The 24,009-nt window shown below is 39.1% G+C and overlaps 1 non-coding gene and 1 gene segment (V, D, J or C); both read left to right on the forward strand.

The window, feature by feature from the left end:
• Window positions 1-24,009, forward strand: part of LOC101435371 (immunoglobulin kappa variable 3-20-like) — a 225,553-nt gene that overhangs the window by 122,565 nt on the left and 78,979 nt on the right.
• LOC111761893 (small nucleolar RNA SNORA9) lies at window positions 5,169-5,303 on the forward strand. Its single transcript, XR_002795132.1, has one exon. It is a non-coding gene; the product is annotated as a small nucleolar RNA SNORA9 (small nucleolar RNA).

Raw genomic sequence — 24,009 nt, forward strand, 5'->3', positions numbered from 1 at the left:
CTAGGCCTGCACAACTTGTATTAGTCCACAAAGCTGTGACTTTGTCCTTACTCCTGACAAAGGAGAAAGTTGGGAAAAGCTGCATTGGTATCTGGACCGATGAGGGCAGCTTCAGCCTCCATATCTTAAAACACCAACTACGTCCTTGGCTCCTACTATACAACCAGCAAGGGGGAAAGAGCAGGAAGCCCTAAATTAAAGAGAAAAACTATACCCAGAATAAATACTCTAGTAAGCCAGATGCCAAGTCACCAACAAAACTTATAATCCCCACCAACAAACAGAAAGATATGGCCCAGTTAAAGGAACAAGTTAAGCCTCCAGATGATATAAAGAAGTTGAGACAACTAATCATAGATGTTCAAACAAATCTCCTTAATACATTCAATGAGATGGCTAAAGAGATTGTGGATATTAAGAAGACATGGATGATCATAAATTAAAATTTGAAAGCATATACAAAAAATGCAGATCCTTTTGGAATGAATGGTGCAGTAAGTCAAATTTTAAAATATTGGAATCATAAATTGCAGATTTGAGGAGATAGAAGAGAGGATTGGTGAGCTTTAAAAATGGCCTCTGGAAGTGAGCATACAAAAGAACAGATGAAGAAAAGAATGGAAAAAGTTGAACAAGGTCTCAGTGAATTAATGACGTGAAAAATCAAGCAAACATACATGTCATGGATGTTCCAGATGGAGAAGAGAAGGGAAAAGGGGCAGAAGGAATATTTGAAGACATAATGGTAGAAAATTTCCCAAACTTATTGAAGGACATAGACATCCATGTCTAAGAAGTCCAATGTATTGCCATTCAAAATACTCCAAATAGAGCAACTTTGAGACACACACTGACCAAACTGTCCAATGCCAAAGACTCAGAGAGAATTCTGAGAACAAGATAAAAGCAATGCATAAAAAATAAGGGTACCCAATAAGATAGAGTTTCTCACAAGAAACCATGGAGACAAGAATACAGTGGTATGATATATTTATGATACTACGAGAGAAAAACTTCCATTCAAGGATCTTATATTTGGCAAGATTATATTTCAAAAATGAGGGCGAGTTAGAATATCAGTGATAAATAGATACTGGGGCAATTTCTAAAGAAGAGACCTGTTTTTTAGGAAATACTAAAGGGTGTCCTAGAGCATGAAAACACAGGAGAGAGAGGCTTAAATGAGAGTTTGGAAATGAAGATTATATCAATAAAAGTACCAAATGTCAAAAGAATGGTGAAAATAAAATATGGCAGATAACACTCAAATAGTCAGAAATAAACTTAAGCAATGATGTAAAGCACTAGTATTCAGAAAACTGCAACTCAATGTTAAAAGAAATTAAAAAAAGGACTAAATAACTAGAAAAACATTCCATGTTCATGCATTGAAAGACTAAATATCATTAGATGTCAATTTCACTCAATTTATATATAGATTCAATGCAATCCTGTAAAATTTCCACCAGCATTTTTTAAAAAAATACACAATTTTCAAATTTATTTTGAAGGGTAAGGAGTCCTGAATAGCCAGAAACTTTTAAAAAGGAAAGCAAACTCTCATGTCCAGATTTTAAAGCATGTTATCTAGCTATACTGGTAAAATAGCTTGGTACTGGCATAAAAACAGACACACAGACAAATGGATCCAAACTGATGCTTCAGAAACAGACCTTCACATGTATGGTCAAGTGATTTTTGACTAGTATATCAAACCTACACATCTTGGTCAGAACCGTCCAATCAGGAAATGGTGCTGTAAGTACAATATCTGTAGCCAAAAGGAGAAATGAGGGCCCCTATCTCACATCTTATCCAAAAATTAACTCAAAATTGATTTAAAAAAACCTAAAAATAAAATCAAGAACCATTAACTTTCTAGACAAAAATGTAAGAAAATATCTTCAAGACCTGGTGTTAGATGGTGGTTTCTCAAAGGAGATAAGAGCAGGCCAGGGACAGACTACTGATGTTGAAAGTATGTAGAAGTTTTAATTAGCTTTACTGTATAAGTGCTGAAATGTATAGAGTGGATGATAATACATAGTGATTAACAGATTATAAATGGGGGTGTGGCTGAAAATGGATGTCTAGGGATGTAAGAGCTAATCGACAGAATGCTAGAGAATATTCTAGGAATTGAATAGCACGGTAAACCAAGAGGTGGATGAAAATTGTGGTTGACAGTACAAATGCAAGAGTGTCCTTTGTTAGCTAGGGCAAATGTATATCTCTAATGCAGGGTGGTGGGAATGTTAGGTAGCATAGGAAAAATACAGCTGGAGTGAACTAAGGATTATGGTTTACAGTAATAATATAATATTCTTGCATCTATACCAAAGATGTACTTTGTTGATAATGGGTCAGTATGCAAAATGTGTGCCAAATGTACACTATGGAGGTGGTAATAATCAGAGGACATTATGTTACCTGTAAGAAATATCCCACCACTCTGTGGTGTGTTGCTAGAGGGATGTTGTTTGGGAATTCTCCACATGTGCATGATTGTGTTATAAGATTACAACTTCTGTCATAAAAATATATTAAAAAATAATAACAGGGTGGTTTGGGGGAAAATACAACAAATGCAATATAATGACTATAATTAGTAGTAAGATTTTGACAATATTCTTTCTTAATGTGTAAGAAACATCTTACCACAATGCAAAGTATTGGTGGAGGGTCGATGTATGGGACTTCTGTGTGATGTTACTCATGTTTGCTTTGTAAGTTCACAACTTTTACTATACATTTATTGTTTTTGTATCTTCATATATAAATGATATAAATATAATAATAATAATAGGGTGGGTTGGGGAAAATTCTATGGTTAGTAGTAATATATTGACAATGCTCTTTAATAGCTAGTTTAAAATGTTTAATAACAGTTCAAGGTATTGGTGGTAGGATGAGGTAGGAGAGTCCTTTATGATATTATACATGTTGGTATTGTAAGACCACAATTATTATTATACATGTATTATTTATGTATGCTTATGTATGAGTGACAAAGTTTGATAAATTTTTAAAAAATGAAAATAACCTGAAAACAATTTCATAGACTGAAATAATTGTTGAATTAATGTTGTCTGTCATTCAACAGAAACTTTTATTTTTTTTTTATTAATTTTTTTATTTTTTATTGACTTTGTAATAATATTACATTAAAAATATATATGTGAGGTCCCATTCAACCCCACCCCCCACCCCCCCTCTCCCCCCCCCCAACAACACTCGTTCCCATCATCATGACACATCCATTGGATTTGGTAAGTACATCTTTGGGCACCTCTGCACCTCATATACATTGGTTCACATCATGGCCCATACTCTCCTCTATTCCATCATGTAGGCCCTGTGAGGATTTACAATGTCCGGTGATTACCTCTGAAGCACCATCCAGGGCAGCTCCATGTCCCGAAGACGCCTCCACCTCTCATCTCTTCCTGCCTTTCCCCATACCCTTTGTCCATTATGTCCACTTTTCCCAATCCAATGCCACCTCTTCTATGTGGACACTGGATTGGTGCAACAGAAACTTTTAAGTGGCATCTGTTTGCTTGACTTAGAAAGAATTTGCTACAAAGCAGTATAAAAATCCTAATTTGGAATATGTGTGTTCCTGACACAGCTACATGGAAGCTTCCAGGAAGTGTATGAGATAAGACAAGCTAGGGTTAATTCCATTTAAGATTTGGTTAAAAAGATGGGTTGAAATCTATTTGGGTACTTTAGATATTCTTAAAGTCAATAAAAAATGACCATTAAGCAACTATTGCTTGTATGATGGATGATACATGTATGTCAGTTTTAATAATGTAACTACAATGAATTATGCATCTTTTTATTTTATATTAGAAAAAATAAGTGAAATATTATTGAAAATTTAATACCTGATATGAAAGAGTATCAGGTATTAAATTTGCACATGTCTTCTGATTATTTCTCATATCATTAGGCAAGAGGGTCCTCCACAGATCTTTCCAGGATATTCCCATCTCTGTTCCTCATTTCTGCTCCTTGTTTGAAGTGATCCATATGCACATGCCTAATGTCTTTCCACTTGCAAAAGTTGTCAAGTCTCCCTTGACCTTATAGACAGTTCATTCTTTCTTTACAGTTGATATCTTACTTTTAGCATCTTTTGCAATCCAGACAGATGAAGTATTACCCAAATCATAATTCTTAGTTCCTTTTAACTTAACAGATTTTTTTTTTCAGTTTACCATTTTACATTTCCTTTTGTGGTTTGCATATATAGCAAGATGAACCTGGAACGTGGTTGAACTCTTTGCTTGGAAATCTCGTAGGCTAAATGTAGAAGTTTATTGATTTCGAGTTCTGCTTTTTACACAAAAAACTCTCAGACAGAATTCAGCAATGTTTTGCCATTGGGGAGCTGAGTGCTCTTCTTTGCCAGCCCCATTGGGTTAGCTTTATAGTGATGCTGCAACAAAGGGCCCAAAATTGGTGGCTGGAAACAGCAGAAACTGCCTGGGTCAGCTCGGGATTCCACCACCTGTCCACCAGCCGCCTGGAAAATCCCCACCCTCAGCACAGTCTGTGAAGGCCAGGGAACCCCCGAGGGATGCTGGCCCTGTCTGCCCGCCTTCCCTTCCCTCCAGCTCCTGGAACAACCTCTGCTCGTGGCAGCCTGTCAGCAAAGCTTTATTGAACTAAAAAGCAAACAGAAATGTATTCTCTCACGGTCCTGGGGAGCAGAAGCTGGAAATCAGGGTGTTGCAGGGTTGGCTCCTCTGGAGGCTCAGAGGGAGAAACCGCCCCTCCTCTCCCACAGCTCCCGGGGCTTCCAGCCAGCCTTGGCGTTCCTTGGCTTGCAGGTGTGTCCCTGCGCTCCCACCTGACCTTCCCGAGCTGGGGTTTCCAATCGCCCCCTCCTTACTAGGACACCAGCCACTGGGTTAGGGCCACCCCAGTCCAGCAGGAACTTATGTGAACTAAGTGCATCTGCAAAGACCCTATTTCTAAACAAGGCCACGGTCACAGTATGGGGAGGTTCATATTTCAATATACCATTTTGGGGGACACAATTCATCCCATGAAATGTGGATTTACTAGCTTCAGTCCTGGTGGTCTGGTTTCAGAGTGTTGCTTTCTGAAGCGGAGCTGACGTCAGGTTCATAGATGAATTATAGAGGAAGAGGGGCTTGCCAGCCTCCAGCGTGTTTGGGTCTGCAGTGACCCTGTGCATTCCTACAGTGCCTGCGAGAAAAGGTTTGAAATGGTTTGAGGCTTTGCTCTGTTCTGTCTACAGAGCAAGGTAATAGACATTTCAGACAGTTGCTTCCCCCTCCCAAATCTCGTGTACTGGGCGTCTTGTCTGAACTGTCTAATACTGTAGCCACCTGGCCATGTGTGGTTTGTTTAATGCTAAGTGAAATTTAAGATTCAGATTTTCAGAGGCTCTGAATCTACAGGATGTTTGATTAGAGAAATGAAGGCTAAGTTTTACTGAGGAGCTGAATGCCTAAGGAGCTAAGGGAGGGTGAGGGCAGTACTAGCTGAATTTAATGGAAGAACATTGGAGAGTCAGGTGAGAATGTCTGCTGAGCACACATCTTGTGCCAAACCTGCTGATACTCAGCTTAGTTTCAATGTTGAGGAATAGTTGTAGCTCCAGACCATAATGGGAGCAGAGACTGAACATGTTGGACCTCAGCAGGGTTCCTGTTGGAGACAAATCTCGGCTGTGATGTCTTCCCACTATGGTGCATGGCACTTTGGAGTCTACCATTTCCCTGGTGTTTGAGCAGCAAAGTTCCCATAATGCCAGAGCTGGAGGATCCTTGAAAGGCTGTTCATTCAATGCCCGTCAAGCTCTTCCACGGTATCTGGGCAGTGTTGATGAACTCAATGTGGCTCAATAAGTTGGGCACCTGCCTACCACATAGGGGTCCCCAGATTTGGTCCTGGTGCTTCATAAAGAAGACAGCAAGCTGATGCAATAAGATGATGCAATGAGGAAACACAGTGAGAGGCACAACAAGCAACCAAAGGGGGTGGCTCAAGCATTTGGGCACCTCCATCCTACATGGGAGGTCCCAGGTTCAGATCCCTGTGCCTCCTAAAAAGAAAAGAAGACGAGCAGACTCTGTGAGTGCAAACAACGGGGAGAGGGAGTTAAATTATTTCCCAAAAAGTCATTGGAATTTCTGATTCTTGGAGTAACGCTGGTGGGTAAAGGGTACAGCTGAGGCTTAAGCCTGGGGTGGGGTGGGAGTGGTTGAAAAAAGGTGATTTTAAATCTGTGGGGAAAAAAAGAATGAGGTGAGCCCTTAATTATTGAATGTGGCTCCCAGGGATGGGTAAGCAAGTTTATGTAATTTGAAGGGATGATATTGAACATTTCTGAACTCTACTCAGACATTCTAAGTTTTAAAAATATGGTAATAGGGAATATTCTCAAGAGGAAGGATGGCAAGGGGTCTTCCTATCCAGCTTTCCCACCACTGAGCTAACCATGTTGGAAACCGAGGACTGTCATTCAGGATTTCTTGTTCAATTTCAAGAGCACAGGCAGAGCAGATTTGGCATATGTTTTTATATCTTTTTATTGGTCTTTGGATTTTCTGAATGATAAATGAGCAGAGGCTTCAACTTAAAATCACCAGGCACATTAGCCCCCAACAAGAGAGTCACTCTGTTCCATCAAGTGAGGACAACAGAGAAGAAAGGATGGCACCATCAAAGAGAAAGTGACTTTTATTTTTACTTTTCCTCTTCCAATTCTCACAATCTTACCTTCATGTCTTTGACAAGATGTTCTCCTTTCCTCTAAAATGATGTACATTACATGTACTACAGGATTTTATTTTCTTGAGGCGAGACCTAAGAACCCAAGAAATATATTAATTTATCCAAATCAAAGGAATCTTTTTGAGGCAAAATTAACACTGTTTTCTCATAAGCCCTTTCCCAACATAATAGAGATATAGAACTCATTTGGGAGAAAAAGCTAGCTGAGAAAATTCTGGCTTCCAAATTAGTTAACCACATGTTTTTTCATGGGATTATAGAGTTCATAATTCTCAGACTTTTTCACTAGTGTGTTTCATCTGCCTAGAATTCCAAAAAAAGAAAATGTAGTAGGGACACTGAATAATTCAGCATAATTAACCTGACTTCTACATGCCCACAATTCCTGTAAATTATCTGTTTAATTCAGAAAGTTTCCAGTTAATTCAGTCCATGTCATTACACTTGGGGAAAATATAATTCAAAACAAAACATCCTGCCAATCATGAAACTACTCCAGAATGGTAGAAGAGAAAGGAAACATTTTGATTAATGAATTGAAATAAGAAAGTGATGCACTTCCAGACAATTCTCTAAAGGTTTTGCAAAGACAGAACAAAATATCATCTTTTTTAGACAGTCGGGAGGATAACAACTAATTGTAGTAAATGTTAACTAGTCCTCTGGTAAGAAGACTTGACAGCTCCATTCATCTCAAATAGTTCATCTGAAACTCATCTGGCAACTGAGGTGAGCCTCTGGCTTAGTTAATCGACGATTTCCAAAGAAACATAAAGTACTCATATTTTTATGGCATGAGGTAGATTTTCAACCTGGAGCCAGGTGTCCATTTAAGTTTTGCATGTAATCTCCCAGAGGAAATGGGAGGGAAGGGTATTGTCTTCCTGATGGTTCCATTCCAAGAGATGGTTCCCAGGTGATTAGGAAAGGTATTCCTCCTATTTTTATAGCGGTTTTAGATTACATAAAAGTTACATAAAAAATATGAGGGATTCCTATATACCTATCACTCATATGTCCCCCCACTAACAAATTTTTATTAATGTGATGTATTTGTGTGGCCACTCTCGAAGCCAAACTCAGCATGTAGATGCAGTGCATTCCCCCCAGCGTGGGACATGACACCCGGGGATGAGCCTCCCTGGCACCAAGGGATCACTACCAAATACCAGCTGAAGATGCAACTAGAAAATGACCTTGAATTAAAGGTTCAATGCAGATCAGCAGAATATCCCTGTCTACATATAATAACATGACTTCAAAATGCCATTTGACCTAATGTAAGGGGGAAATGGAAAGGAGAAATGAGTTTATATGGCTACGAGTCTCTACAAAAGAGTCTGGAGGTTGTCAGAAGGATTGCCCTTATGTACAACTGAGCAGAGTCTCAGAGACAGAGAAAGTAGATACAACCCCAGGTATTGGTTCTTTTGAGGGATAAAGAGACCCATGGGTTCTATGGTCATGGCAGATGGGGTTCACTGCCATATCAGATGGCCCTTCTTTGGAGCTGGTGATTCTGCGTGATGGAACTGGACTCAGATGGGATCTCTTTTCATAAGACTTTCATGCTACTTTACTGGAATTGTAGTTGGTGCTGGGGTTTAAGTATATTTAGGGGATTTGAATCTTTGGACTAACAATATGATAGCCAGGCCCTGAGCCTCAACAGACTTTAGCTCCTACACTCTGATTTATTGGACTTACCCCACTCAGCTGAGATGGAGTTGAAGAAGGTCAACCACCACACCATGGAGCCTAGAGTGCCTACAACTGAAAGCAGGAGTGCATCCAGTATCCATGTGGAATCTAAGCCCCCACTTGACATAGATGTGCAATGGATACAACCAATCCAATGTCCTCAGAGAAAATGTGGCATTGGTGTGGGCAGGGTGGCCATGGCTGCTGCTGGGTGCAGGGAATGGGAGGAAGAGATGAGATGGGGAGGCGTTTTCGGGACATGGAGTTGTCCTGGGTGGTGCTTCACGGACAACTACGGTACATTGTAGATCCCCCCAGGACCCACTGGATGGAACGTGGGAGAGTGTGGGCTATGATGTGGACTATTGACTATGAGGTGCAGCGATGCTCAGAGATGTACTTACCAGGTGCAATGGATGTATCATTATGATGGGAGAGAGTGTTGCTGTGGGGGGAGTGGGGGGTGGGGGTGGTGAGGTTGAATGGGACCTCATATTTTTTTAATGTAATATTTTAAAAGAAAAAGTGATGTATTTGTTGCAAATTATGAACAAATATTGAAACATTGCTACTTGCCATGGTCTATCGCTTACATTATGGTTTACACTTGGACCACACAATTTGAACCACACAATAATTGTACCAGTTATCCTTCCCTGCCATAGTTGTAACTTTAATGTAATACAAAACTTCCCCCAAAAACAAAACAAAATTTTTTGTATTGCATCTTTCATCACTGTATGATCTCTCTTTTATGAATATTGATAATTTCTTCTGTTTATTCCCTCAGTGTCTTATTTGTGTTTATCATTTTATTTTCAAAGAAGCTTTAAGAGACAGAAAAGTCACATAGAAAGTATATGGGCTTCCTATACACCCCAAGCCCCTTCTCTCACATTTTAACCTATTAATAATATCTGACATGAGTATGGTCCATTGTTAAAATTGATGAATAAATATTGAATAATTGTTATTCTCCATGGACAATGGTCTCCATTATGGTTTACACATTGCACTACACTATTTTACGGGGTTTGGCATAAAATATAATAATGCATCCATCATTGAAAAGTAATGCAGAACAATTCCAGGGTTCTAAATATGCCCTATGTACCTATTCTTCACTCTCTGTCCCCTTGGAAACTTTGATAACCACTAAGTTTCAGCCTCCCAAGAATAAGTTTCATAGTTTCACATGAATATTAAGGTCTTGAATGTGTTCATATTGTTCTAGGGTGTCATTTTATAGGGTGGAGATCCACATAAAAAAAAAGGAAATATTAAATTCCCATCCCGGTGTGTCCTGCTACATTCTCTAATAGAGTTCAAGAATCTCAAGAGTACATATGTAGTGTCTAATATAAGAAAACAGATCAGTATGTTAGGCAACTATTTATCTTTTAAAAATATATACCTTTGAAGTGTTGGGTGGGGTGGGGTGTGAGGTATAAGGGAACCTCATATTTTTAATGTAACATTTTTTGGCCTATTTATCTTTTTTAAAAAGCCAATTAAAAATAAATAAAAAATAAAAACAAACAAAAAATATCCATACCTCTGAAAAGGATAGAGAACTCATTTAAAATCTGAATTTTTCTGAAATAGGTGAGCTAAGGAAAAGGAGGAGAGTAAAGGCATCTACTTTCTTGTATGAGGGAAAATCAAATTTTGTTTTTTTTTCACATTTGATTTTACCTTTATAGAGTACTGCATCATTTATTTCATATCCTATTTTAATATGATGGATTTTATATCTGAACAGGAGGAGGACCTTGGAAGGAAAATCCCTTGTTCAAGTTTACACATCTTCTCTCATCTGAAACACAGAGGATAAGGAGCCTGAGGTTCTGGGATGGTCTCATCATCTTGTAGCCTTTCTTTCTTTCTTGGAAACATAGAGTCAGAGCAATTTTTCTATGGTTGCTTTGTCTTGATTAATGGAATTCCCAAAACAAGCTCACGTTTAAGAGGAAAGCAAATGCTCTGTACTTCTTTCCAGGAAAAGTTGTAAAGGCACATGGTCATAAGCATGGAACATGGAGGAGGTAAAAAATAGGGGACATGGAATGTCATGGAAGTCTCTACGGAGAAGGAATGATTTGATTAAAGTCTTAATGTTGTGAGGAAATGACAGGGGACTGATCCAGAATTGTTAAGCAACTCAGGAAAAATAATCAAGCAAAAATACAGTCTCTAACTGTGTTACATAGAGAAGCTTGTGTTTCTGGTAGCATTTGTGTCATATCCCATTTTATTTCTTGGATCTACCTGAACAGGAGGATCATGTGCTAATAAGATTTCTGGTTTGTAAAAAGTCTGTAATAAGATCGCTGTAGAACAGGAGCCTGAGTAATTTTCAGCTTATCCCTAATTGTTGTTTCTCTGGCCATATACCTCAGATAAAAGGCTCCATTTGTGAGGCTCAGACCAACAATGCTGCTACAAAATGTATCTTGGCTAAGGGAGGTTCCTTCAATGAATCAGTGAAGATGAAGGTGAAATTCTCAGAGCACTGTGTTAGGGATTAAAACCTTGTATGCTGGTTTCTCCATATATATGTATATGTATATTCATACACATGTTTATGTATACTATTATAAATTCATATATGTTAAAGTTATACAAGTATATCAGTCATAAATACATATACATAAACAATAAGTGTATACTAACTGTTGTGGACTTACAAGTCAAATATACATAACATCTTCGAGGTTTCTCATACCTCAATCCACCAACAATAACTGGAATTGTTTTGAAACATTTTTAACTAATGAGTAAAGACTAACTTCAAATATTCCTGCTAACCAAATCTATGTATTTTTCCCCAAATCACCCTATTGTTTTTTATATCATTTATAAATGAACATGCATAAATAATAAATGTATAGTACAAGTTGGCAACTTACACGCAAACATGCATAACATCATAAGGGATCCCATATGTCAACCCATCACCAATACCTTGCATTGTTTTGAGACATTTGGTACAAACTATGAAAGAATATTTCTAAAATATTTCTAAGTATAGTCGTTATCTTACATAGGGTGTATTTTCCCTGAACCTACTATTTTTTAAATATATTTTTATGACAGAAGTTTCAGCTTACAAAACAATCATACACATGTGCAGAATTCACAAACAACACCCCTCTATCAACACAACACACCATCGAGGAACATTTTTTAGAGATTATGAGAAAGTATCATCAGATTATTACAAGGTCCTTAGCATATATTTGGCACACCTTTTCCATACTCCCTCATTATCAACGCAGTACATCTTTGGCATTGATGCATGAATATTACATTTTTACTGTTAACCACAGTCCATTAGTGACTCCAGTTGTATTTCTCCCATGCTTCTCCACATTCTCACCACCATGTAATAATGATGCACACTTGCTCTAGCTTAACAAGGTCACTCTCTTTACTCTGTACGATAAACCACAATTCACATCCACTTCTGGGTCTACTGTGCTATTCATTCCCTAGATAATTCTCTAGTTTTCTTTAATTTGGTATTTACATCCCTAGACTACCATTTTCAGCCACATTCAAATTTTTAAACCAGCTATTACTCACTAAATGTGTTACCATCCACTGTATACATTTCCACACTTTTACAGTAAAGTTAAATAAAACGTCTGGATACATTAAACATCAGTAGCACATCTCAGTCATCCTCTTATCTCCTTTAAGAAAACACCACCTACTACAACGTCTTGAAGAAATTTTCTACATTTTCTTCTAGAGGCAATATGGTTCTTGCATTTATATTTAGGCTATTGATCCATTTTGTGTTAAATTTTGGATAAGGTTTGGGATAGGGCTTCTCTTTTCTTCTTTTGGGTATGGACATCCAGTTCCTTCAGCACCATTTTTTGAATGGACAGTTCTGCCAGAGGTAAGTGTGTTTGACACACTAGTCAAAAATCATTTGACCATAGATGTGAGTGTCTGTTTCTGAACCATCAATTTGGTTCCATTGGTCTCTGTGTTTGTCTTTATGATAGTAGTATGCTGCTTTTACAAAGGTACGTAGGTAATACAGTTTAAATTCTGAACATGAGAGTTCACCTACTTTGCTTTTCCTCTTTAAGATGCTTCTGCCTAATCAGGACAGCTCACCCTTCCCCATAAAATTGTAATCATGTTTTCCATTTATTTAGAAATTCTGGTAGAATTTTTATCTGGATTGCATTGAAACTGTATATCAATTTGAGTAGAATTGACATTTTACTGATATTTGGTTTTCTAAATTTTGAGCATGGCATGTTCTTTCAATTATTTAAGTCTTTCTGATTTCTTTTACCAATTAGTTGTATTTTTCTGGATAGAAGTGCTTTACATCAGTGGTTATGTTTATTCCTGAATATTTGTTTTATTGTGTCATATTATTTTCACCACTATTCTGATACTTTTAGTTACTTTTATTGATAAAATCTTCATTTCTTTATGCTCTTCCAGGCCTCTCTCTTCAGTCTTCTGTTTTCAGGCTGTAGCACACCCTTTAGTATGTCCTGCAAAACTGGTCTCTTGGTTTATTTGTATGGGAGTATGTTGTGCTTCTTGATATGGAAATCTCTGTCCTTCAGTACAGTTGGGATATTTTCTACCATTATATCTTCAAATGTTCCTTATGCCCCTTTCCCTTCTATTCTGTTTCTGGCACACCCATGACACATGTAATTTCTTTTTTTTTTTTTTTTTACTGATTTGCTTTTTTTTTAATTTTTATTGATTTTGTAAAAATATTACATTAAAAAAAATATGAGGTCCCATTCAACCCCACCACCCCCACCCCCCACTCCCCCCCCCCAGCAACATTCACTCCCATCATCATGACACATCAATTGCATTTGGTAAGTACATCTCTGGGCATCTCTGCACCTCATGGTCACTGGTCCACATCATGGCCCATATTCTCCCCCATTCCATCCAGTGGGCCCTGGGAAGATTTACAATGTCCGGTGATTGCCCCTGAAGCACCATCCAGGGCAACTCCAAGTCCCAAAGGTGCCTCCACATCTCATCTCTTCCTGCCATTCCCCATACGCATCAGCCACCATGTCCACTTTTCCCACTCCAATGCCACCTTTTCTCTGTGGACCTTGGATTGATTGTGTCCGTTGCACCTCTATGTCAAGAGGAGGCTCAGATTCCACATGGATAGTGGATGCAATCCTCCTGCTTTCAGTTGTAGGCACTCTGGGCTCCATGGTGTGGTGGTTGTCCTTCTTCAACTCCATCTCAGCTGAGTGAGGTGAGTCCAATAAATCAGATTGTAGGAGCTGGAATCTCTTGAGGCTCAGGGCCTGGGTATCATATTGTCAGTCCAGAGATTCAAATCCCATAAATATATCTTAAACCCCAACACCATCTTCAATTTCAGTAAAGTAGCATGAAAGTCTTATGAAAAGAGATCCCATCTGAGTCCAGTTTCATCACGCAGAAACACCAGCTCCAAAGAAGGGCCATCTGACATGGCAGTGAACCCCATCTGCCATGACCATAGAACCCATGGGTCTCTTTAGCCCTCCAAGGAACCAATACCTGGGGATTGTATCTACTTTATCTGTCTCTGAGACTCTGCTCAGTTGTGCATAAGGGCAATCCTGACAACCTCCAGACTCTTTTTCAGAGACTCGTAGCTATATAAATTCATTTCTTCTTTCCTTTTCCCCCTTACATTAGGTCAAACAGCATTTTAAAGTCATGTTATTATATGTAGACCGGGATATTCTGCTGATCTGCATTGAACCTTCATTTCAAGATCATTTTCCAGTTGCATCATCAGTTGGTAGTTGATAGTGATCCCTCGGTGCCAGGGAGGCTCATCCCCAGGTGTCATGTCCCACACTGGGGGGAAGGCATTGCATTTACATGCTGAATTTGGCTTCGAGACTGGCCACATTTGAGTAACATGAAGGCTGTCAGGAGGAAATTCCCAGGCACAGTGCTGCTCAATGCCTTGTTCTTATTTCAGGCATATAGGCTCAAAAGCATAGTCATTAGTATCAGGGGCTCACTGTTGGACCCTCATTCCTTCCCGGTCCTTGCCGCTGCACCTGGAGGGCTGCCGCTGCTCCCCTAGGGACCATGACAGAGCACCCCTGGCCAGGAACCCAGTACCCCCCCAGCTGTAGTTTTTAATTATTGCCACTATGAGTATATCCAAATATTACCATGCACCCTGGACATATGCCCTGTATAGCTCCCTGTCAGCCATATATCATCTGTCAATAGTATCCTATACCAGTATTCCTCTGCTGCCATTGTTGAACCACTCTGTGATCCAGAACTTCCTGAAAATTGAAGCCCAATATAATGTCAGGATCCCTTACTAGTAAAGTAGCATATAGCGATGGGTTTAAAGGTTAGATATAGAATATGTGTTGACTTGGAAAAATTCTACATCCTATCTTTTTCTTTTTTTTTTTTCTTTTTTCCCCTAATTATTGAACTTCTCTTCACAAGAGCCCTAGACCACAGCAATTCATATATACAATATACAGCACTCCCACACATCCACCACAAAACCTTTTCCCTTCCAAAGCGATACTCTTACAACCTATTCACATCATATTTAGTTACAGTGATGTATAGAGTCTGAGACAATAGCTTTCAAACAAGGTGACATCTGTGCTTACATTGTGGTGCATACTTTAGGACACACATTTTTCTAAATTTTTAGTTATCCTATGTTTTACATTATGGTTTACATTCTTAGTTTGTCGTCCCTTATATGTTTATGGTGCGATACTACATGTTTTATATCCATCCTTGTGTACTCTCACGAAACTCCTCTCTTACCCCACATTTACCTTGGTTCCACACATTTAACATCCATTTTCCCATCCCCTTGGTGCCCACAGTGACATCCAACCTCCGTTTCCCGAGGAGCCACGTCCAGAGATACTTGCAACAGTGTTCAGGGCCTAACTTGTTCAACTGCCCCAAAGCCCTGGGAGCCATCCTTTCTCTCGAGAGATACAGTTCCCTCTATTTGATGGCATTCATCTTCCCCAGCATGTGGGTCCACCCCTCTCTCACTACTTGGGTCTCTACCCAATGGTACCACCCACTCTGGCACAATGAGCATTCAGATATTCCCCAGGAGCCCGTCCCACATCAGACCATCCCCTCCGAGCATCCTAAACAGGTAACCCTCTTAATATTTTGATATGATTTTCTCAGCATTTTACTCTCAACCAACACCTGTCGCTCTCCTATGTTCATATGCTAACCCTCCCTCCCCCCACTTTTTGGGAAATATTACCCATCTGCCCATCCCCAGTCCCCCTCAAACCTTCAAAGCCCCACCCAAAGGCAACACCTTGCCCCCATTTTATCTCTTCTTTGTGTTCATACTTACCGCCAGCTCATCATAAATTCCCCCCCTGCAGACGTTGGCTCACATCCTTCCTCCACCCCCTGATTTTCTGTAAGCCTATCATTCAGTCTCTAGCTCTCTGAGGCAGCTTGCTTATTTCATATCATTGAGGTCATGTAGTATTTGTCCTTCAATGCCTGGGTTGCTTCACTCAACATAAGGTTCTCAAGATTCATCCATGTTATCACGTGTGTTTGTAGAGTATTTGTTCTTACAACCGAGTAGTATTCCATTGTGTGTATATACCACATTTTATTGATCCATTCATCTGTTGATGGGCATTGGGTTGCTTCCAACTTTGGCGATAGTTAACAATGCTGCTATGAACATTGGTGTACATATATCGGTTTGTGTCCTTGTTTTCAGTTATGCTGGGTATATACCCAGCAGTGCTATTGCTGGATCACATGGCAAATCTATGGTTAGTTTTATGAGAAACCGCCAAACTGTCCTCCAGAATGATAGGATCCTCCGGCATTCCCACCAGCAGTGGATGAGTGTTCCCCTTTCTTCACATCCTCTCCAGCATTTGTATTCTTCTGTTTTTTTCATAGCTGCCATTCTTATGGGAGTTAGATGGTTTCTCATTGTAGTTTTGATTTGCATTTCCCTGATAGCTAGAGATTTGGAGCATTTTTTCATGTGCTTTTTAGCCATTTGTATTTCTTATTTGGAGAAGTGTCTGTTTAAATCTTTTTCCCATTTTTAAAATGGATTGTTTATCTTTTTATTTTCAAGAAATAGGAGTTCTTTATATATGCAAGTTATAAATTTCTTATCAGATATATGGTTGCCAAATATTTTCTCCCAATGTGTGGGCTCCCTTTTTACTTTCTTGACAAACTCCTTTGAGGTGAGAAAGGCTTTAATTTTGAGGAAGTCCCATTTATCTATTAGTTCTTTTGCTGCTCGTGCTTTTGGTGTGATATTCATGAATCCATTTCCTATTACAAGGTCCTGTAGATGTTTCCCTACACTGCTTTCCAAGGTTTTTATGGTCTTGGCTCTTATATTTAGGTCTTTGATCCATCTTGAGTTGATCTTTGTATAAGGTGTGAGATGGTAATCCTCTTTCATTCTTCTACATATGGATATCCAGTTCTCCAGGCACCATTTATTGAATAGGTCACTCTCTCCCAGTTGAGAGGGTTTGGTGGCTTTATCGAATATTATATGGCTATATATGTGAGGTTCAATATCAGAGCTTTCAATTCGATTCCATTGGTCTGTGTGTCTGTCTCTCCTTATGCCAATACCATGCTGCTTTTACTACTGTAGATTGTAGTATGTTTTGAAGTCAGGTAGTGTGTTAACTCCAATTTTGTTTTTCTTTTTCAATATGTCTTTGGCTATTCGGGGTCTCTTTCCTTTCCAAATAAATTTCATAGTTAGTTTTTCTAGTTCCTTAAAGAAGGCTGTGTTGATTTTTATTGGGATTGCATTGAATGTGTAGATCAGTTTTGGTAGGATAGACATCTTAATAATATTCAGTCTTCCTATCCATGAACAAGGAATATTCTTCCATTTATTTAGGTCTTCTTTGATTTCCTTGAACAGTCTTGTATATTTCTTGGTGTATAAGTTTTTCACCTCTTTAGTTAAATTTATTCCTAAGTATTTGATTTTTTATTTACTATTGTGAATGGTATTTGTTTCTTGATTTCCTCCTGATCTTGCTCATTATTGGTGTACAGAAATGCTACTGATTTTTGTGCATTGATCTTATAACCTGTGACTTTACTAAACTCATTTATGAGTTTTAGAAGCTTTGTTGTAGATCTCTCAGGGTTTTCTATGTATAGGATCATGTCATCTGCAAATAATGAAATTTTGACTTCTTCCTTTCCAATTTGAATGCCTTTTATATCTGGTTCTTGCCTCAGTGCTCGAGCAAGTACTTCTAAGACAATGTTAAATAGGAGCGGAGACAATGGGCATCCTTGTCTTGTTCCTGAGTTTAGAGGAAAGGATTTTAGGATTTCTCCATTGTAAACAATGTTGGCTTTAGGTTTTTCGTATATACTCTTTATCATGTTCAAAAAATTTCCTTGTATTCCAATCTTTTGGAGTGTTTTTATCAAGAAAGGGTGCTGTATTTTGTCAAATGCTTTTTCTGCATCTATAGCTATAATCATGTGATTTTGTTCCTTCAATCTGTTTATATGGTGTATTACGTTGATTGATTTTCTTATGTTGAACCATCCTTGCATACCTGGAATAAATCCCACTTGGTCGTGGTGTATAATTCATTTAATGTGCTGTTGAATACGATTAGCAAGTATTTTGTTAAGTATTTTTGTGTCTAGGTTCATTAGAGAAATTGGTCTGTAATTTTCCTTTCTTGTGGTGTCTTTGTTTGGCTTTGGTACTAGGGTAATGTTGGCATCACAGAAGGAATTTGGCAACGTTCCTTCTGTTTCAATTTTTTGGAATAGTTTCAGCAGGATTGGTGTTATTTCTTTCCAGAATGTTTTGTAAAATTCACCTGTGGAGCTGTCTGGCCCTGGCTCTTCTTAGTTGGGAGATTTTTAATGACTGATTCTATCTCTCTGCTTGTGATTGGTTTGTTAAGATCATCAATTTCTTCTTTTGTCAATATGGGTTGCTTATGTGTTTCTAGGAATTTGTCCATTTCCTCTAAATTGTCATTTTTGTTGGAATATAATTTTTCAAAGTATCCTTTTATGATAGTCTTTACTTCTGTGGGTTCAGTGGTGATATTGCCTTTCTCATTTCTTATTTTGTGTATTTGCATCTTCTGTCTTTTCTTCTTTGTTAGTCTCGCTAAAGGTTTGTCAATTTTGTTGATCTTCTTCAAAAACCAGCTCTTGGTATTGTTTATCTTTTCAAGTGCTTTCGTATTTTTCTATTTCATTTAGTTCTGCTCTTATCTTTGTGATTTCCTTCCTTCTTCCTGTTGGGTTACTTTGTTGTTGTTTTTCTAATTCTTTCAAATGTGCAGTGAGCTCTTCAATTTGTGCTCTTTCTTCTTTTTTGATATATGAATTTATGGCTATAAATTTCCCTTTCAGTACTGCTTTTGCTGCATCCCATAAATTTTGGTATGTTGTGTTATCATTATCATTTGTTTCAAGGTAGTCATTGATTTCTTTTGAGATTTCCTCTTTGACCCACTGTTTTTCTAAGAGTGTGCTGTTTAATATCCAAATCATGGTGTGAAACCTGGGACTCTGTCCCTTGCAAATTTCCAGCTTGACTCCACTGTGGTCAGAGATATTGTTTTGTATGATTTCAATCTTTCTGAATTCATTCAGCCTTTCTCTGTCGCCTAGCATATGGTCTATCTTGGAGAATGTTCCATGTGTGCTTGAGAAAAATGTATATTCTGCTGTGTTTGGGTGTAATGATCTATATATGCCTATTAGATCCAGCTCCTCTAATTTACTATTCAAATGTTTTGTTCCTTTAGTGATTCTCTTTTGAGATGTTCTGTCCAAGGTAGATAGTGGTGTATTAAAATCCCCCACTATAATTGTAGATGCATCTATTGTTTCACTTAGTTTTTCCAGCGTTTGCCTCATGTATTTAGAGGCACCCTTGTTAGGAGCATAAATATTTATGATTGTTCTATCTTCTTGACAGATTTTCCCTTTCACTAAAATGTAGTATCCTTCCTTGTCTCTCATAATTGTTTCACATTTAAAGTCTATTTTGTCTGATATTAATATAGCTACTCCTGCCTTTTTTTGGTTATTGTTTGCTTGTATGATTGTTTTCCAGCCATTCACTTTCAATCTCCATGCGTCTCTGGGTCTAAGATGTGTCTCTTGTAGACAGCATACAGATGGGTCATATTTCCTTATCCAATGTCCCAGTCTGAATCTTTTGATACGTGAGTTTAATCCGTTGACATTCAGTGTTATTACTTTCAAGGAATTATTTGTGTTAGCCATATTTTGATTGGATTTGTGTTTGTCATATTTTGTATGTATTTTTTTCCTTCTATTTTTGTCTTTTTTTGTTGCTCTTATACTCTCCTCCAACTCTGCCTGTCCTGTTTTTTCCTTTCTTTTTGCAGAACTCCCTTTAGAATTTCTTGAAGAGGAGGTTTCTTGTTGGTATACTCTTTCAGTTTCTGTTTATCTGTGAATATTTTGAACTCTCCATCATGTTTGAATGCTAGTTTAGCTGGATTGAGTATTCTTGGTTGGAAATTTTTTTCCTTTAGTACCTTGACTATCTTCAGATGAGAAATCAGCACTTAATCTTATGGAGCTTCCCTTGTATGTGATGGTTTTCTTTTCTCTTGCTGCTTTTAGGATTTTCTCTTTGTCTTGAGCATTGGATAATTTGACAAGTATATGTCTTGGGGTGGGCCTGTTGGGGTTTATGACTAGTGGAGTGCGCTGTCCTTGGATATGTACTTCTGTTTCTTTCAGTAGTTTTGGGAAGTTTTCAGCCATTACTTCCTGCAACACTCATTCTGACCCCTTTCCCTTCTCTTCTCCTTCTGGAATGCCTATTATATGTATGTTTGAGCGTTTTGCATTGTCATTCAGGTCCCTAAGTCCTAGTTGGATTTTTTTCCATCTTTTTATTGACCCCTTCTACTATCTGTTTGATTTCTGATGTACTGTCTTCCACATCACTAATTCTCTGCTCTGCCTCCTCTAGTCTGCTGATATTTGCTGCAAGTGTATTTTTGATTTCTTGAACTGTGGTGTTCATTCCCATCATATCTGTTATCTTTTTGCGTATGTCTGCAATTTCCCCTCCAAGTGTTGTCTTCATGTTGTTAACCTCTTTCATTACTTCATCAAATTTGTCAGTAATAAATGTTCTGAGATCTTTCATTGCTTGTGTGAAGTTCTGCTCCCCTTCCTGATTTTTGTTTGTTGATTGGATTCAGCCATGTTTTCCTGATTACTGGTTTGGTTTGTAGGTTTTTGTTGCTGTCTGGTCAGCATTTTATCTTGATGGGTTTAATCAGTTCCTTAGCTTCTTTGTCTACTCTTGGAGATTAATTAGCTATTGTTTTTGCGTAAGTGTTATGTCTTCTCTTTGTCACTTTGTTCTTCTTATTCTAATTTCTTGTTGCTGGTTAAGTTCTCTTTAAAGGAAAGTATTAGTGCCTGGGAAAGGCAATTGTGTAAGCAAGGAAAAAGTGTAAAGTAGTATTGGTGATATATGTTAACAAAGCAAGAATATGAGATCTGGGAGGATGGAAGTTAGATTCATGTAAATTGTGTAGAGTTATAACAGTAGGTAGAGTACCTATTATGAGGTAGATGACTGAATATGGGAGGAATATGTTATGAGCTAAAAAGCTATTGTTTACGTGAGAGAGGAAAGAGAAAAGAAAGGTAATAGTTTCAAGAGTCGATAACAGACAGCAAACAAAACAAAGGTATTAGAAATTAAATGTTAGACACTTTGTGGATCAAAGAAAGGGAGGTGAGAGGTGGAATATAGGAGAGACAGTAGATGATGGTGGATATCAAGATGTAGAGGAAAGGGGATAGTGTAGGTAGCCTAAATCAGTTCACACAGAAATGAGGCAGTGGAGGATGAGAAAACCCAGCAAATGTGAGGTGTTCCCTGCCACATCTATTGTATAATTGAGTTAAAATAAAATAAGTAGAAAATGAGGGAAAAGAGGGAGAGAGAAAACAGAAAAAGAAAAGAAAAAAGAGAAGAAAGGAAGAAAGAAAAAGGGGGTGGGCAAAGGGTGGGGAACAGGTAGGGGAAAGAAAAAAACAGATATACACAAACCAAAATTACAACACCAACTACAGCAACAACAAGAGGAAAAAAAAACAAACCCCTAAATAACTGAATATTTAAAAAAAAGATTTTGGGGGATACGCTGGGAGAAAATACTAGGGGATAATGCAATATTAGCAATCAGGACATTAAAAAAAGTAAAAAAAAATAAGATAAAATTAAAATAAAAACAAAACAAAATGAAATGATAAAGAAAAAACACAAACGTTGTAGGCTAGGACATTCAAGTACCTCAGATGGACCTCAGGGCATGATGGATTCAGAGGTGGAAAGTCTGAGATATTGAAGGCTCAAGAGGTGTGAGACTCTGGGGTGTGGGCCACCAGAGTTTAGGGAATTCAGACCCGGCAACCTCAAATCTGGTCAATAGGAAGCCTAGGAGTCCTGCAGTGTAACACAGCCCTCAGGGATCCCCGCATCTGGGTGCCAGCCCTATGGGGGGAGTCAGATCCGCAAACTCTATATTATGTCTGAACCCTGCAATTCACTTATTCAGTAGGGTTTATTTTGTGGCTTTATCGTCAATTCAGCTTTTGGACAGCTCCCACCCTGTGATCCCACAAAAGGGCCACGTGAGGGCACCTCTACAACACAGCCAATTTAATGATGCAGATCCAAAGCCCGGCCCATGGGCTGGGCTCCAGTTGGAAACGCTGAAAACAGTTTCCAAAACCGGAATTCCCAGGCTTCGCAAAATATTCCCCACTCGGCTTCCCGACGTGTCCCCCTTCCTCGCCGCAGCCTGTAACAACCTCCCAATTACATCCCTTTATTGCCAACAATCCAATTCTGTTGCAGATCAGCAGCTGGGCTTGTGGGGGCAGGGCTCCAGGTGGAAGCGCTATTATTTGTGTCCACAATAAAAAATTCCCCCGCTTCACAACAAAACACCGTCTGTCTCCCAAAATCGATCCGCAAAGATATCCCGTCCCATCAATCCCCCAACAGCCTGCCCAGGACTCACGAACTCCCCAGCACCACAGAGCCACCAAAAAGCGGAGCCCCCGTGCCAATACCATGGCTCCACCCACCCCCAAAGAGGGAGCAACCCATGTGCAGGTCTCACCTCCGGGCAATAGAACCCAAATTATATCTTATAGACCAATCCTCTCCGTTACCTTTCCACCAAACTGATGTCCAGACACTTCCTGCCCTGCAAAAATCCTGAAAAAGCCTGGCCTTGGAGAACGTCCAGCGGCGCCCAGCTGCCACTTCCCAGGAGAGACCGCAAGGCAAGTTCACTCAGCCACCATCTTGATCTCTCTCCGACACATGTAATTTCTTTAGCCACCTCAATGAATTTATTAAGGAGAGCTGTTTGAACATCTATGATTAGTTGTTTCAACTCCTTTATGTCATCTGGAGGCCTATCTTGCTCCTTTAACTGGGTCATATCTTCCTGTTTTTTGGTGTTGATAGAAATTTATTGTTGGTACCTTGATGTCTGGTATCCTAGAGTATTCATTCAGGGTGGAGTTTTTCTCTTTAGTTTAGGGCTTTCTTGCCCTTTCTCCCTTACTAGTTGTGTAGTAGGAGCCAAGGATGCAGTTGGTGTTGTCAGCTATGGAGGCTCGAGTTGCCCACAGTGCCTCAGGGACTGATGAAATTTCTTCCACATTTCTTCTTGCCTGGTTTTCAGACCAAGCTACTTCTGTGTATAATAATCCAAGTTGTGTAGTTCTAGACTGTGGTTGCCCAGAGAGACTTATGAAACTTCAGGTGACTTTCTCTGCTTCCTAGGGCTGGGATGGAGCTACATATTTGAGGAGCAATCTATGCATTACAGGTCCAAGATGACCGCAGTTGTCCATACATATCATGCTCTTCTGTTAGTGTTAGCAAAATGCACCATCATTTACCTGGAAAGGTTGTTGCAGGGCTCGACAGCTTCCTCCCTGCTACAGGTGGAATTGAAGCCAAGGCTTGGGCAGCAGGCCAACCTGGGTGAAAGATACCTGTCCCTACATTCGTGGTCATTTTCAGTGAACCTGCTTGTCCTCATGCTGTGGGCATAGTCAATATGGCAGCTACAAGTCATTTTCTGACTTGGACATTTTAAAACTTTAGCTATTTTTAGAGTTATATTCTAGCCATCCAAATTTAGTAATCAGTAGCTGAAATCAGTGGTCAGCCATCTCTTTCTCCTTATTTTTGGGAACTGGAGATTCATATTCCATCACAGGATAGCTCCTGAGGCAGCCTGCACGGCCAAGTAGGATGATCACCAGCCTCCTTGGTGTGCCTTATATTTTCCTGGATAGGCTGGTGCATGCCTTACCAGCGATGTCTCTGCCAGAGGTGGGGCTGGGGTTTTTGCTAGAAGGACAATTTGGTTAGGATGGAAAGAAGCTGGTCCCTACCAGCACTGTGATTTTTGGTACATGCTGCTT

The sequence above is a fragment of the Dasypus novemcinctus genome, chromosome 17 (genome assembly GCF_030445035.2).
Source record: "Dasypus novemcinctus isolate mDasNov1 chromosome 17, mDasNov1.1.hap2, whole genome shotgun sequence".
NCBI classification, from domain to species: domain Eukaryota; kingdom Metazoa; phylum Chordata; class Mammalia; order Cingulata; family Dasypodidae; genus Dasypus; species Dasypus novemcinctus.